Source organism: Aristolochia californica, unplaced genomic scaffold (genome assembly GCF_029961685.1).
Source record: "Aristolochia californica isolate CCGP_79_NKW_82.1479 unplaced genomic scaffold, dmAriCali1.0.hap1 SCAF_4, whole genome shotgun sequence".
NCBI classification, from domain to species: domain Eukaryota; kingdom Viridiplantae; phylum Streptophyta; class Magnoliopsida; order Piperales; family Aristolochiaceae; genus Aristolochia; species Aristolochia californica.
The window spans coordinates 9,866,580-9,881,742 of record NW_027182103.1 but is presented as its reverse complement, the minus strand read 5'-3'; the positions used below and the strand labels follow the sequence as shown (position 1 = coordinate 9,881,742).

The 15,163-nt window shown below is 41.9% G+C and overlaps 1 pseudogene; it reads right to left on the bottom strand.

Moving 5' to 3' along the window:
- Window positions 1–272: 272 nt before the first annotated feature.
- Window positions 273–2,133, bottom strand: LOC137963856 (probable arabinose 5-phosphate isomerase; annotated as a pseudogene).
- Window positions 2,134–15,163: the final 13,030 nt, after the last annotated feature.

Below are 15,163 nucleotides of genomic sequence, written 5' to 3'. Positions count from 1 at the left end.
TTTTAATAAGTTTCATATGATTTTTTTTATGCATTTAGAGGTCTCATAAGTTTCTGTAAACCCTATTCATCATTGTGCTCTTTTTCATTTTTCATTCTATGTCGAGGATAAAATAAGAGAGAAAAGAAGAAAAAGACGACCAAAGGAGGAAAAAAAAAAAAAAAAAAAAATGGGGGAAACGTGAGTATTTGCGAACTGGTTCAATAGGTTTGTTGCGTATTAATCTGAGTATACATAATTAGAACCAAAATTTGGACAACTGCTCACCTTCTTTTTGTGGAAAATGGCGGAAATAAACAATTTCTCATAACATAAGAAGAGCTACGGCAGCGTGAGAGAAAGATACATGGGATTACAATGATGGGTCTTCAGGTGCAACAAAAAATATAATGAATCGGAGGTCACAACAGAATCAAGGAGGGAGTGATGGTTTTCACAACCCTATGGATACCAGGCCATGCAAGGTGATAATACCAATCACCACATTTTGACAGTCAATTACAGGGAGGAATTGCACCGGCGATGGTGGTGACTCCATCTTTTTCATCGCCTCCACTGCCATTGCATCAGGTCCAATCGTTCTGGGATTTCTGCAACGGAAAATGAAGGGCATCATCAACACACAGCAAACAACCAGAAGCTCCAACACAGACCTGGGTTCGGAAGTGCACGACAATCTGCTGATTCCATTACCTGTTGCATATTTCTCCCACTGTAAGCTTGAAGATTGCTTCACCATTAGCCTTGAGTGTTCGTCGTAAGTCACCATCTGTGAATGTCCCGATCAGACATTGGTTGTCATCTACAACCAGGAGGCAGCCACATCCTTTGCTAGTTAGCTCCATGAGTTGATTGATCCATTATCTGGTCTCCTTCTTTGCAAAGGGGGAGTTCCTCCTGCTTTTTCATAACATCCTTTACCTGCATAAATGTGATATAATTTGAACAAATCTTCTTGAAAGTGACAGAATAATATGGTTATCCTTTCAATTGAATTATTTAAGAAATCTCGAGCAAGAAAAGAATCCAGGTTCTTATTTCTTGAATTTCAAACTCAACCAGGAAACAACTGAAGCTCATATTTTGTTACTCCCTAACCGGATTAATAACCTGAAGAACTGCACATAGAAGGGGCAGAAACAAGATTTAAATCACGGAGCGACAATACACTGATCCATCATTGAAAATCGATCAAACTAACAGAAAGCACAGCGCTCACAAAACTAGAAAGGGTATGCGTGTTAGAGGAGAGAACATTTAGCCGAAAAGGAAACAAAATTATACAGAAATGGAAATATATAGCAGACTAAATCACGACCAAAGAGTTACAATAAAAATTTAAAGCCTTCACGCATGACAGAATCAGAGTTAACAGTGAAGTATTGATTTGTCGCATAAGGCTGTGATAAGCCAATTCTTCTCTGAATATAGTTGCTAAAAATTTCACCAACCTTGAAAATCAAGCTCTTCCCAATCCTCCCAGCCGGATGATTGGCTGCATAATCTTCCTTGGTCAATTTCCTAGCCTCCATTAACGCAATCGCCACGGTATCTCCAAAAACCATCTGAATCGCCGTGGAAGTGACGGGCGCCAAATCAAAAGGGCACGATTCCCTCTCCACCGGCAAATGCACGTTCATGTGGCACACATTCTCCAGCAAGTTGCCCTTCACCGAGGTAATCGAGATCAGGAACACCCCTTTGGCCTTGGCGCAAGGGACCAATTTGAGGAGCTCCTCGGTGTTTCCCGACTTGCTGAAAAGCACGAGAACGTTATTGGAAGAAAGGATACCGATATCCCCATGGAGCGCATCGACTGGAGAAAGGAAGGCGGAGGGAATGCTGAGCGAGACGAGGGTCTGGGAGATCTTTCTGGCGACGAAGCCGGATTTTCCGACTCCAGTGAAGAAAATGGTGCCGAAGGAGTTGAGGAGAATTTGAGTGAATTCGAGGGTCTGAGAGAGGTCGAGGTTTCGGAAGAAGTAGTTGAGGTATTTTTGTTGGGATTGGAAGAGGTGGAGGAGATCGGTAGGGTTTATCAGGGGTTGGGTCTTCGACGAGGACGGCAAAGGAGGGAGAGATCCCATTTTCTCGGTGCTTGTCAGATACACAAACGAGGAGAAAGCTAGCGTTCGTTCGAGGGGGGGGGGAGAGGGGCGCAGAAGAAACAGGACGACGGAAGAAGCGTGCGTTGTTCCACGCGGTTTCTAAAAGGCGCCCGTGGTTGTTCTACGCGGGTTTGTCGTTTTAAATTGAATCTAACGAAGTAAGGCGCCCGTGCTTGTCCCGCGGGGGTGTGTCGTTTTAAGGTGAATCTAATAAAGTTAACTTAACGAATAAATTTAACTTACGAAAAGTTATTTGATGCAAACAGATCAATGGCTATCTCAGCTGTCTGATTAAGATACAGCTAGGCCTATAATAGAGATAAAGATAAATAATGATAAATATAAAGATAATGATAGAGATAAAGATAACTAGTGATTGAATTAGAGATAGACTCAAATTATAGAGTTCTAATCACTTATAATCTCTATGTAATTATATAAATAGTTTACACCTGATAAATGATAATCACAATAATATTATTCTTTATTCCTATATTCTACATGGTATCAGAGTTTTTGCTCGATTAATCAGAACCAATCTGTAGCATATTCTACATTGGAGCACCCTTATACAACAACAACCGTAGCACATATGTTCTTCTCTAATATTGTTCACTTCCACAGTATTCTGGAATCAATTGTAAGTGATCGCGATATAGTCTTTACAAGTCAATTCTGGAAAGACCTTTTTAGGCTATGTGGCACCAAACTCAATTATTCCTCTGCTTATCACCCTCAATCGGATGGCCAGACCGAAGTGGTGAACTGCACCATTGAGATGTATTTAAGGTGTTTGGTGGGAGACTGCCCTCAATGGTGGGTGGACTGCATTCCCTAGGTGGAATACTGCTACAATACATTCCTCCACACGGCCTTACAAGAGACCCCATTCCGGATATTATATGGCCGGGATCCCCTTCGTTTGCTTTCTTATGCTCATGGTTCAACCAGAGTGGAGGCCGTTGACCAAGCTCTAATGGATCGGGATCAATTGTTGCAATCTAGTCTCCAACTGCTTTGGAAAGTTCAAGCACGCATGAAGGACTATTACGATCAAAGCCACAAGGATGTTTAATACAATCCGGGTGATATAGTATGGCTCCGGCTATAGCCTTACCGTCAAAATTCACTGGCAGGCAGTTGGCACAAACTTTCTTCGAAATATTTTGGGTCATTCAACATTATCCAGCGCATGAGCCAGGTAGCATATAAGCTGCAACTTCCTCTAGAGTCCAAGTTTCACAATATTTTTCATGTCTTTCTTCGCATGCCATTCAAAGGACCAAATCCACCTCCTACTCCCTCTTTACCACCGATTGTGGATGGAAAAGTTCCTCTCATGTCAACCAAAATTTTGAATACTTGCCAGAATAAGAATAGGAGGGAAGTACTAGTTCAGTGGACACACACAGATGACACAAATGCTACTTGGGAGGATCAAGATGTCTTTCAACATGTATACCCTACATTCGAGCTTGGGGACAAGCTTGTTTTCTAGGGGGGAGTGATGTTGTGGACTCGATAGCGGAACAAGTCAAGCGAAGGCGACTCGGGTGAGTGGTAACTCAGTAGGACATTCAAGTACATTAGGATTTATAAGTTTACTTTATTTAATTATGTGGTAAGATGTAAGCTAACGATGGCATTATTGTAAAACTCTCAATCGGGTGCCTTGGCGTGATTAGCCTTTAAGGGGCTCACAGGGGTGAAGGAAAGGCAAGCCGAGTTTAACCTAATTCAGGATCGGCGTTCTCCTTCATTAAACCCTAGGATCAGCATTCTCCTTGACGAACCCAAGGGTAAAGGTCTTCCCTTGACTAGCTTGATCATTTCATTCCCGTCAATTCCGTTTCCCATCACAATTTCGCCATCATAGGTCCCCCAGGTAGATTAGGATGCCCTGGTTTAGCCTCTAATCATCTAAACGACCTCTCCCTTCGCCGAATCACACGATCCATGGTCAGGGACCACAACAATTTGGTATCAGAGCAGGCCAGCATGGGGGAGTCTTCCAGGAGAGGAATTGATAGCCAAGCTCGGAGAGATGATACACGTAGGGCAAGAAGAGAGTGAAAATCAAATGGCTGCAAGGCAAGAAGAAAGCGAGGGTCAACTGGCTGCATTGTTGGACAACATAGTCTCTCACCAGGTAAATTTACAAGTTGAAGCTTTGTCTAATAGATTATATGAATTAATTGGGGGGAAGAAACCGAACCCCACGGGAAGGGGAAAGAAGCCCTGCGACCAGGCAGGGGGAGAAATATGTTGGATGCGCAGAACATCCATCACACGGAGGGGGTTATAGTCTAGGAAGAGGGACAATTCCTAGATACACAAAACTAGACTTCCTTATGTTTAACAGGTCTGAGGACCCTCTGATTTGGCTTTATGGGTGTGAATTTTTTTTTCTCATCAAAGGACGATTGAAATAGACAAGGTGTGGTTGGCCGCCTTTCACATGCTCGATGAAGCATAGTTATGGGGCCATCATTTGGAATTGGAAAACCCGAGTTTAGATTGGGATGAATTTAAAGAGTTGTGTACAATTCGGGTTGGGCCACCTGCTAAAAGTAACCCATTAGGAGATTTAGTGTTGCTGAGACAAACGGTAGTGTCGAGAAATATAAAAATATATTCCAAGAAAAATTGGCTAGGGCCAGTAAAGTTGTGAGGGTGGACCAAGAAGTAGGTCTGTTTATAGCTGGCTTGACAAAAGCCCTATGACTAGAAGTGGAACTACTTACTCCTACAAATCTAGCAAGAGCAATTAATTTGGCCCGAGCCTTAGAAGCCAAGCAAAAGATTCGAAACTGAAGGCCAACTTGGCAGATGGGCGGGGCGCGAAGAGGGGGGGGGGGGGGGGGGTGCGTGATAATGGTGGAGTGACCACCATAGCACCACCGTGGAGAACTAATCGGACTACCGGTGCTCCTCAAGCCCCTAAGCCCCTAAGCCCATTCCTTCTAACCCGACATTGTAAGAAACTAGTGCTCTAAAAGGAGAACTCAATAGTTAAGACAACCCCACAAAACCAGAGCTCCTCAAGCCCCTAAGCCCATTCCTTCTAACCCGACATTGTAAGAAACCAGTGCTCTAAAAGGAGAGCTCCTTAATAGTGAAGACAACCCCCACAAACCAAATACAATAACTAAACACCCCCCCCCCCCCCCCCCCCCCCCCCCCCCCCCCCGCCAAATGCAAAGTCCAAACCAAATCCAAACCAAATGCAATGTTCCCACGGGGATTCGAACGTGGGTGGGCCAAACAAACTTGCTCTGATACCATGTAACTAACCATTGCGCCAAAAGACCGGTCTGTTAGTAAAGGCGCAATATGCATATTAAAGACAAGCCATTCCAATACTCCCTCGCACGGGGAACACCCGTGTACAAATGCAAATGCACAATCCCGCCTATACGGGGACGGCCAAAGACAAAGTCCCACCTATGCGAGGACGAAACAAACGGGGGGCAGTAACTAACAGGCATACATCAAGAAATTGAACCGGGTAGAGATGGAAGATAGATGATCGAAAGGATTATGTTATAATTGTGATATATGTTTGGTTATCAATGTAAAAAATTATTCTAGTTGGAAGTGGATGATGAGGACGAAGAAGCCCCAGAGGTTGAAGACCCTGCCATTTCCCTACACGTCATAACAAGACTCCAGTCCACCAAAACAATGCAAGTGGGTGCCCTAGTCAGCGATCAACCAATCTTAAGTCTTGTGGACTCAGGGAGTACTCATAATTTTTTGAGTTTCAATGCCGCCAAACATTTATAACTTCATATTCAACCTCGGCCAATAGCTTCAGTTTTGGTGGCAAATGGGGAAAATGTTCCAGCTATGGGGACAACAAGGCAATTATGTTTTCGGTTGATGGTAACCAATTTTCTGCGGAATTTTTTATCATTCCACTAGTGGGATTTGATATGGTTTTTGGCATCAAATGGCTTCAAACATTGGGGCCAATCTTGTGGGATTTCCCAGCATTGACCATGACCTTTGACTTTGAAGGTCACACGGTTACCTTACAGGGTCGCAAGGTTGAGGTTACATCACATTGACATGGATTCCAACAACAGCAACATACGGCTACTACTTTAGACAACTTGTTGGAGGAGTTTACTGACCTCTTTCAGGAACCCACCCATGACTCTACCGCCATTGAGACATTGTGACCATCAGATTTGTTTGAAGGGCGGGTCCGAAGTGGTAGTTGTGCGACCATATAGGTACCCACACCTCCAAAAGGATGAAATTGAAGGTCAATGCAAAGTTATGCTCGAACAAGGCCTCATCAGACCGAGTAAGTTTCCTTTCTCCTCTCCAGTCTTATTGGTGAAGAAACATGACAATACTTGGAGGTTTTGCGTGGATTACCGAGAATTAAATGCCAATACCATCAAAGACAAGTTCCCTATTCCAGTAGTGGATGAGTTATTAGATGAATTACATGGGGCTACATTTTTCACTAAGTTGGACTTGCGCTCGGGGTATCATAAAGTCAGAATGTTTCCTCCGGATATTGAGAAGACAACATTCTGTACTCACCATGGCCACTTTGAGTTCATCGTGATCTCCTTCGGTTTGTCCAATGCTTCTTCAACTTTCTAGGCCCTAATGAATGAAGTATTTAGTGCTTAACTCAGAAAGTTTGTTTTAGTATTCTTCGTTGATATATTAATCTTCAGCAAGTCATGGAATCAGCATTTAGAAGACTTATGTCTGGTTTTCCAACTTATTCGAGCACATCATCTTTACTTACAACGATCCAAGTGCTCCTTTGGGTCACAGTGGACCCGAAAAAAATTGCAGCTATCACACATTGGCGTCCATAGAGAAACATTTCAGCATTAAGGGGATTTTTGGGCTTAGCGAGATACTATAGAAAGTTCATTCCTAATTATGTGCCACTAGCAGCTCCTTTATCCAACCTTCTCCAACGCAATGCCTTTCAGTGGAATGAAGACACCAACCAAGCATTCCAGACACTCAAGCAAGCATTGGCCTCTACGCCGATATTACAGTTACCAGATTTTGAGGCTGTATTTGTGGTAGAATGTGATGCATCGGGAGGAGGTATTGGGGTGGTGTTTTAACAATCTCAACACCCTATTGCCTATTTCAGCCATCAACTTGCACTCCACCATCACAAATTACCAGCCTACGAACGAGAACTCATTGGCTTAGTGAAGGCGATCAGCCATTGGGGACCTTACTTGTGGGGCAAATATTTTATCATCCGCACTGACCACTACAGTTTAATTTTTTTTGTTGGAATAGCGTATATCAACTTCCCCCCAACGACATTGGATTAGCAAATTAATGGGGTTTGATTTTACAGTGGAACATAAGGCACGTACATTGAACAAAGCTGCTGATGCACTCTCACGCAGGTCTGAAGACCTAGCGCAACTGTGTGCAATTAGTCATTCAAAACCCCTAATTTTGGAGTCCATAAAGAAGGAAAACTGACACACACTAGAATTGCAGGAGTTGTCTCACCAAATTGCCATAGGGACACTACCTAAAAAATGGTCCTTCCATGACAACCTTATTTGTATAACTAGCGGATTTATTTATCTCACTCTTCTCCTTTGGTGCCAGTGGTGTTATTCTCTTATCATGACAGTTCTCATGAAGGCACTCAGAAACATTACATCGGATTCGCGGGGATTTTTATTGGGAAGGGGTGAAATCCTCAATTGCAACATATGTGGCTGCTTGTCAAGTGTGTCAGCGGAACAAGGCAGATCATTTAAGCCCTGTGGGAGTGCTGCAACCACTTGATCTTCCCACCCAGGTTTGGTCGGATATCTCTATAGATTTTATTGAGGGCCTCCCTAAGGATTTGGGGAAATCTATTCTTTTTGTGGTCGTGGACAGATTTTCAAAATATGCCCACTTCATTCCATTGGAGCACCCTTATACAACGGCGACCGTAGCACATGTGTTCTTCTCCAATATTGTTCGCTTCCATGGTATTCCGGAATCAATTGTAAGTGATCGGGATGTAGTCTTTACAAGTTAATTATGGAGAGACCTTTTTAGGCTGTGTGGCACCAAACTCAATTATTCCTCCACTTATTATCCTCAATCGGATGGCCAGACCGAAGTGGTGAACTGCATCATTGAGATGTATTTAAGGTGTTTGGTGGGAGACCGCCCTCAACGGTGGGTGGATTGCATTCCATGGGCGGAGTACTGCTACAACACATTCTTCCACACGGCCTTACAGGAGACCCCATTCCAAATATTATATGGCCGGGATCCCCCTCGTTTGCTTTCTTATGCTCATGGTTCAACCAGAGTGGAGGTTGTTGACCAAGCTCTTATGGATCAAGATCAATTGCTGCAATATGCTCTCCAACTGCTTTGGAAAGCTCAAGCACGCATGAAGGACTATTACGATCAGGGCCACAAGGATGTTTAGTACAATTCGGGTGATATAGTATCGCTTCGGCTATAGCCTTACCGTCAAAATTCATTGGAGGGCAGTCGACACAAGCTTTCTCCGAAATATTTTGGGCCATTCAACATTATCCAAAGCGTGGGCCAGGTAGCATATAAGCTGCAACTTCCTCCAAAGTCCAAGCTTCACAATGTTTTTCATGTCTCTCTTCTCAAGCCATTCAAAGGACCAAATCCACCTTCTACTCCCTCTTTACCACTGATTGAGGACGGAAAAGTTTCTCTCATGCCAACAAAAATTTTGAATACTCACCAGAATCTGAATAGGAGGAAAGTACTAGTTCATTGGACACACATAGATGTCACAAATGCTACTTGGGAGGATCAAGGCATCTTTCAACATGTATACCCTACGTTCGAGCTTGGGGACAAGCTCGTTTTCGAAGGGGAGTGATGTTGTTGACTCGATAGCGGAATGAGTCATGCAAAGGTGACGCGGGTGAGTGGTAACTCAGTAGGACATTCAAGTACATTAGGATTTATAAGTTTACTTTATTTAATTATGTGGTTAGATGTAAGCCAACGATGACATTATTTTAAAACTCTCAGTCGGGTGCCTTGGCGTGATTAGCCTTTAAGGGGCTCACGGGGGTGAAGGAAAGGCAAGCCAAGTTTAACCTAATTCAGGATCAGCGTTCTCCTTCATTGAACCCTAGGATCGGTGTTCTCCTTGACGAACCCAAGGGTACAAGTCTCCCCTTGACGAGCCTGATCATTTCATTCCCATCCATTTCGTTTCCCATCACAATTTCACCATCATAGGTTGCTCAGGTAGATCAGGACACCTTGGTTTAGCCTCTGATCATCTAAACGACCTCTCCCTTCGTCGAATCACACGATCCATGGTTAGGGACCACAACAGACTTCTTCGAGCCACTAAAAATGGCCAGATGATGAAGAAGCGTTGTCGGTACACTTCCTCTTGACAGATTAAAATTGATCGGGTTGTGACCGTTCCGGACTTAGCTCATCTTAGGAGCCCACTTCTTTATGAGGTGCCTTGCCTGTGGTTTCCTTCTACACCCACTGGCCTCTCTACTTGGCAAATCTAAATATCCCGGCCTTCTCTCACCAATGGACATCTTCTTTGTCAAATTAATGCTCCCATCCTCGGTGAGGTCTACTTGGAATAAATGAAGAATAATGGTGATTTTCTAAGCAAAAGGTAGACCGTCTGCCGTTGTGCTTGATGCAATATCCATCATTCTAAGGGCCATAAAATAGCCGAAATCCAAAATGATGCCTTGAACAATAACCCACATCCAAAAGATATTGATGATAGTCAATCTTGAGAATGTGCCCTTGGATTGAGGACACAAGCCTCAATAAACTAAAATAGAGCTTCCTGCCGTCTGTCCAAATACTTGGAGGATGGCATCATGTATATTTTGTGGCCCATCCTCCAAGAAGTCTTGTGGCCAACTGTCTTTTATACCTCTTGATGCCCATGAATGTGGTGCCTAAGATTTTATTCAATGTGCTGGAGTGTAGTAAAATTGGTATCTTCTTCACATACGAAGTAACATTCAAATTCCCTGGTGATTCTTCTTCTACCTCAAGATTTGTGTAAAAGACCTTTACTAGTAGATGGTAGACTTCTTCCTTACTCTCCAACAGACACATGTAGGACCATAATGCATCCTCAAAGCCATTGATTTCTCTCTTGCAAAAATCTACATCTACTAGGCTCTATGATGCTCTTTGACACAAAATTTTTTAAATACTTACTCTGAATTTTAGTCTGGAAATGCTCGCTCCAATTGGGTATTTTCTCGCAAATGTTACTATCCTTGAATGTAATTGTTTTCATTGCCAAAACTTTTTCCCACAATTCGGTTTTTGTTCAAAGGTGAAGTGGAATGCTTTTAGGAGGCAAAAGACAAGCCCTTTTTTGGATTTGAGGGTTAGGAGCCAAGGAAGTCGACAAAAATCAATGGATAAAGGAGGTTTAGGGGTAGTGATGATTAAGTCATACTTGAGTGAAGAGTTTGAAATGAGAAAAATGGAGTGAAAGGTTTCTTAAAACTCTTCACCTTCTCATTTTGTACCTTGAATGACTGATCAATTTGCTTCGATTGATCAATCAACCGCTTAAGTTGATCGACCAATCCATTTCATTGATTGATTAATGCCTTTTGAAAAGTGATTCAAAAGTGATCTTTTGGCTTTCTAATTACTCACATAGCATAAATTTTATGGGATATTTCATATAAGCTCAAATTTATCAGCTAAAAATAGACTAAGATAGGTTACACATGCCTAGTTCTCTTCAAAGCTTTGAAAACTGATCGAATCCTAATGGCTTTGTGAAAATATATGATAATTTATTTTCAGTGGAAACAAATTCAATTTTAATCACTTTGGTTTGAACCAACTCGCATATGAATTGATGCTAATTTTAATGTGTTTGGATCGAAATAGGTGAATTGGATTCTTACTTAGACTTATGGGACTCATGTTTGTCATAATGGGTTGGAATTTCATTTTTCTCTAAGCCATAATCCTCTTATTGTTGTTTGATCCATAGAAGTTGTTCACAACAACTTCCACATGCTATGTATGCTGCCTCGATGGTAGATAAGGTAACTGAGTGTTGTTTCTTGGTAAATCAAGAGACAAAAATGTTTCCAATTAATTGAAAACTATCACTCATACTCTTTCTATCAATTCTGCTTCCAGAAAAATTGACATCGAAGTAACCTACTATATGTATGGTAGGGGAATTTTGAGTACCTAGGTCCTAAGTTCGGTGTTCCAAGTAGATATCGAGTTTTTTTTTTTTCAAAACCACTAAGTGAGATTCTTTGGGGTCGGATTGAAATATAGTACATAGGCATACTGAGACCAAAATATTTGGTCTACTAGGTAATAAATAAATTAGGAATCCTTTCACACTCCTATAAATTTTTTTATTTATACCACAAGTGGGTTAAGGATGATAACATGGTGATAAGTTGGCTCATTAATAGCATGGAAGAGCAGGTGGCCAACAATGTGATCCACTTGGAAACCACCAAGAACATATGGGACACTTGTGCTAAGCTTTACTCAAGCATTGCTTCATTACAAAAAATATATGATGTCTTTCAAAACATGTTGCATACGAAACATGGAGATAATATCCACGAATTTTTGGCACATTTTTGAGGTCTTCTTCAAGAATGGAAACTAGCTCAGCCATATTCCACTGATATTGCCGATCAAGAATGACAAAGAGAAGCTTTGGCAGTAGCCATTTGCTTATTGAAGATTAAACCATACCTTGAGGTGGCCAAAACTCAGCTTCTGAGTTCTTTTGCTCTTCCATCCTTCGATGATATGCTACAATACTTCGGATACCAGATCCATCCCCTCCTCCTATTGATGCTCCATCGGTGATGTTCTTTGGCAATCGGGGAACATCTTCCTCATCCCGAGGACAGGGCAGAAATATGAGAGGGGCTGAAAATAGAGGTGGTAGAACGGGTCAAAATTCTTTCCGTACTGAGCCCCAACTTTGCACTTATTGTGGCCATCAGAACCACCTTGTGGCATCATGCTGGAAACTTCATGGCAAGCCTGATTGGGCCACAGCTAACCCAGTCTCAGTTAACGTTGAGAAAAATGACGATAAGGCTGAATCATCATCCAGAAATGTGACTCTTACGGCTGAGGACTATGCTGCATTTCAGAAAATGAAGTCCTTCATGGAATCATCTATTCCCTCATCATCTACTGCTGCCACTACTATTGCCTCAGGTATGCTTTCTTCCTCTTCTTCCTCTTCCTCTTGGATCATCGACTGCGGGGCCTTCGAACATCTATCAGGTAACAAACACTTGTTGTAGTCCTTATCTCCTTGTTATCCTCATAAATTCGTTACTATTGCTGATGGTACCCAAACCAAGGTCCTTGGCAAAGGTTCCTCCTCTCTTACTTCATCTATTCCCCTTCAAGATGTTTTGTTTGTTCCTCAATTTCCTTTAAATTTTCTCTCGGTTAGTCAATTGACCAAACAATTAAATTGCTCTATCACCTTCTCACTGTCTTCTTGTGTCTTTCAGGATCTCACTACGAAGCAGGTGATTGGTGGCGGCCATGAAAAGGGGGGTTTGTACTACTTCACTCTTCCAGCATTAGCTGCATTATCATCCACTACATTTGAGGCCAACTTTGGCACAACCGACTTGGTCATTCGTCTACCCCTTCACTTTGTTCTTTGGTTCCATCTTTAAAAGGACTTTCTAATTTCAGTTGTGAGGTATGTCAATTAAGTAAACATGTCAGGAGTACATATTCTCCTCATCTTACAACTATAAGTACTACTCTGTTTGAGCTAATACATTCTGATGTATGTGGCCCTTTATGTGTCTCAAATATTTCCCAAGTTAAATATTTTGTCATTTTTGTTGATTATTTTACTCGAGTGACTTGGTTATATCTATTTAAAGAGCGTTCCAAAATTATTCCTTTGTTTAAAATTTTTTATGCTATGGTCTTGACACAATTTGGGAAGAAAATTCAAACCCTTAGATCTGATAATTCTAAGGAATACATGTCTCATGACTTCAAATTTTGTGAGAGTAATGGGCTTATCCATCAAACATCATGTGCCTATACTCAATAAAATGGTGTTGTTGAAAGGAAAAATCGTCATCTTCTTGAAGTTGCTCGGGGTCTTCTCTACTCCCTGAAGGTACCCTATTTCTACTGGCCTCATGCTATACATACAATATGCGTTCTCATTAATGGGTTACTGATAGATGCCAGATTTTGACATGAGAACTAGGTTAATTATAATAGAATAGCCCTTATAATTGTGTTATAGGTGGGTATTTATCGGTTTTCAAATGAAACGTGCATTTATTGAATTTGGCATTAATCACTATCTATATTGCATATTTTTGTCTCCTGAATTATATTTCATTGATTTTAGGGTTTATTTCTTCCTGAAATGATTTTTATGGATTCAATTATGAAATTTCAGGAGAATTTTGGTGGAGAAGGAGATATTTACCAAAATGCCATTAGTGAAAGAGGGAGATTTTTTGGGTAACAACGTTTTGAAAGAAAGGGGGGCTCGAGGGGGAAAAATAGGGGAGACCGTCGACCGAAACAGGGGAGGCCGCCGACCAAAAGAAGGGAGACCTGAGAGGATTTCTAGCCGTTGTTCACCGCGCCACCATCGTCCACAGTCGTCCGGCAACCGAGGATAGACCCGAGGAGAGCTCAAGAGAGTCTCTGTCGCGGTGAGTTCGACACTACCAGTTTCTGCTCGCCAGGCTGAGAGGTGACCCGAGAGGGCTCCTCTGGCGACGATTCCGCATTCCGACCATCCTCCGACGTCGATTACACATTTTCGACCATTTCGGAAGCTATTCCGACTCCGACCGAGACTCGAGAGAGCCGGTCAAAGAACTTCGGCTCCATTCCATCGTCCGTCTACCACCTCCATCCGTGGGTTTCTATCCTTCTTCGCCGGCGTCGTCTCTATCTCCGGCCACTCGCTCTTGCAACCCGAAGCCATCAATTTCTGGAAATTGCAGCACCCGTGAGAACGAGCTGTGATGCCCGAGCGAGAGGAAGGAGAAGGGGAGTAATCCATCATTTTGTAACTTAATTTTCCTATAGTTTGAACTTAGGTTTTGAATGTTTATTAAATTTGATTTGAGAATTAATGTTTATCGAATATTTATTTTCTGGATATTTGATTAAATTAGCTAGTTGGGGTAGGATTGTAATTTTGGTATTTTAATCCGATTTCTGTCTTTCACTCTATGCGCCCAAGAGGGGCTAGACGCAATGATTGAGAAATCGGATTCATGATTACATGGCGTTCGAGAGGCACGAATCACGATAAAATCCAAAATTGATAATTTCAGCATCATCACAATAGGAAATTGATTCTCTGCATTCTATTGTAATCTGATCTCTATCATTAACTCTAGGTGCCCAAGAGGGGCTAGACGCAAGGATTGAGAATCCGGATTCGTGGTTACATGGTGCTCGAGAGAGGCACGAATCATGGTAAAATCCAGAGTTGACATTTCCTGTTGTGCAAGTAGTTACTTAGATTATTGCTTGATAATTTAGGATATAATTAGTGTTTAGTTCAGATTAATTCATCATATTTGGTTAGACTAGTTGACTGAAGAATAAATAAAATTCAGTCCTCCCTGTGGATATGACCCTCGCTTCCTGCATGATTACATGAACGATTTGTACGCTTGTGAGATATACAAGCCGATGTAAACAAAATTTCACATCAAGTTTTTGCTGCCGCTGCCGAGGAGGCACATATTAAGTGTATTTCTTTGTTCTCCATGGTCTTAGGTTAGATTTTTTTTTTTTGCTTTAATAATTTTATCTTGATGATTTTGTATGGAGTTATTGTTATTTCTTCTAGTTAGTTCGTATTTTCAGTAGTTAGTTTGTTAGCATAATTTTGATAGTTAGTTTTGTTTCTTTTTGAGTTTTTATGCATGGTCGCCCCTCCCTTTTTTGAAGAGGTAGAACATATTTTTAGGAAAACACCAGAAGTCAAGTTAGGAGTTACCATGGCCAATCAGGGTGAACCATTACAGTTACCTGCAGCCGGT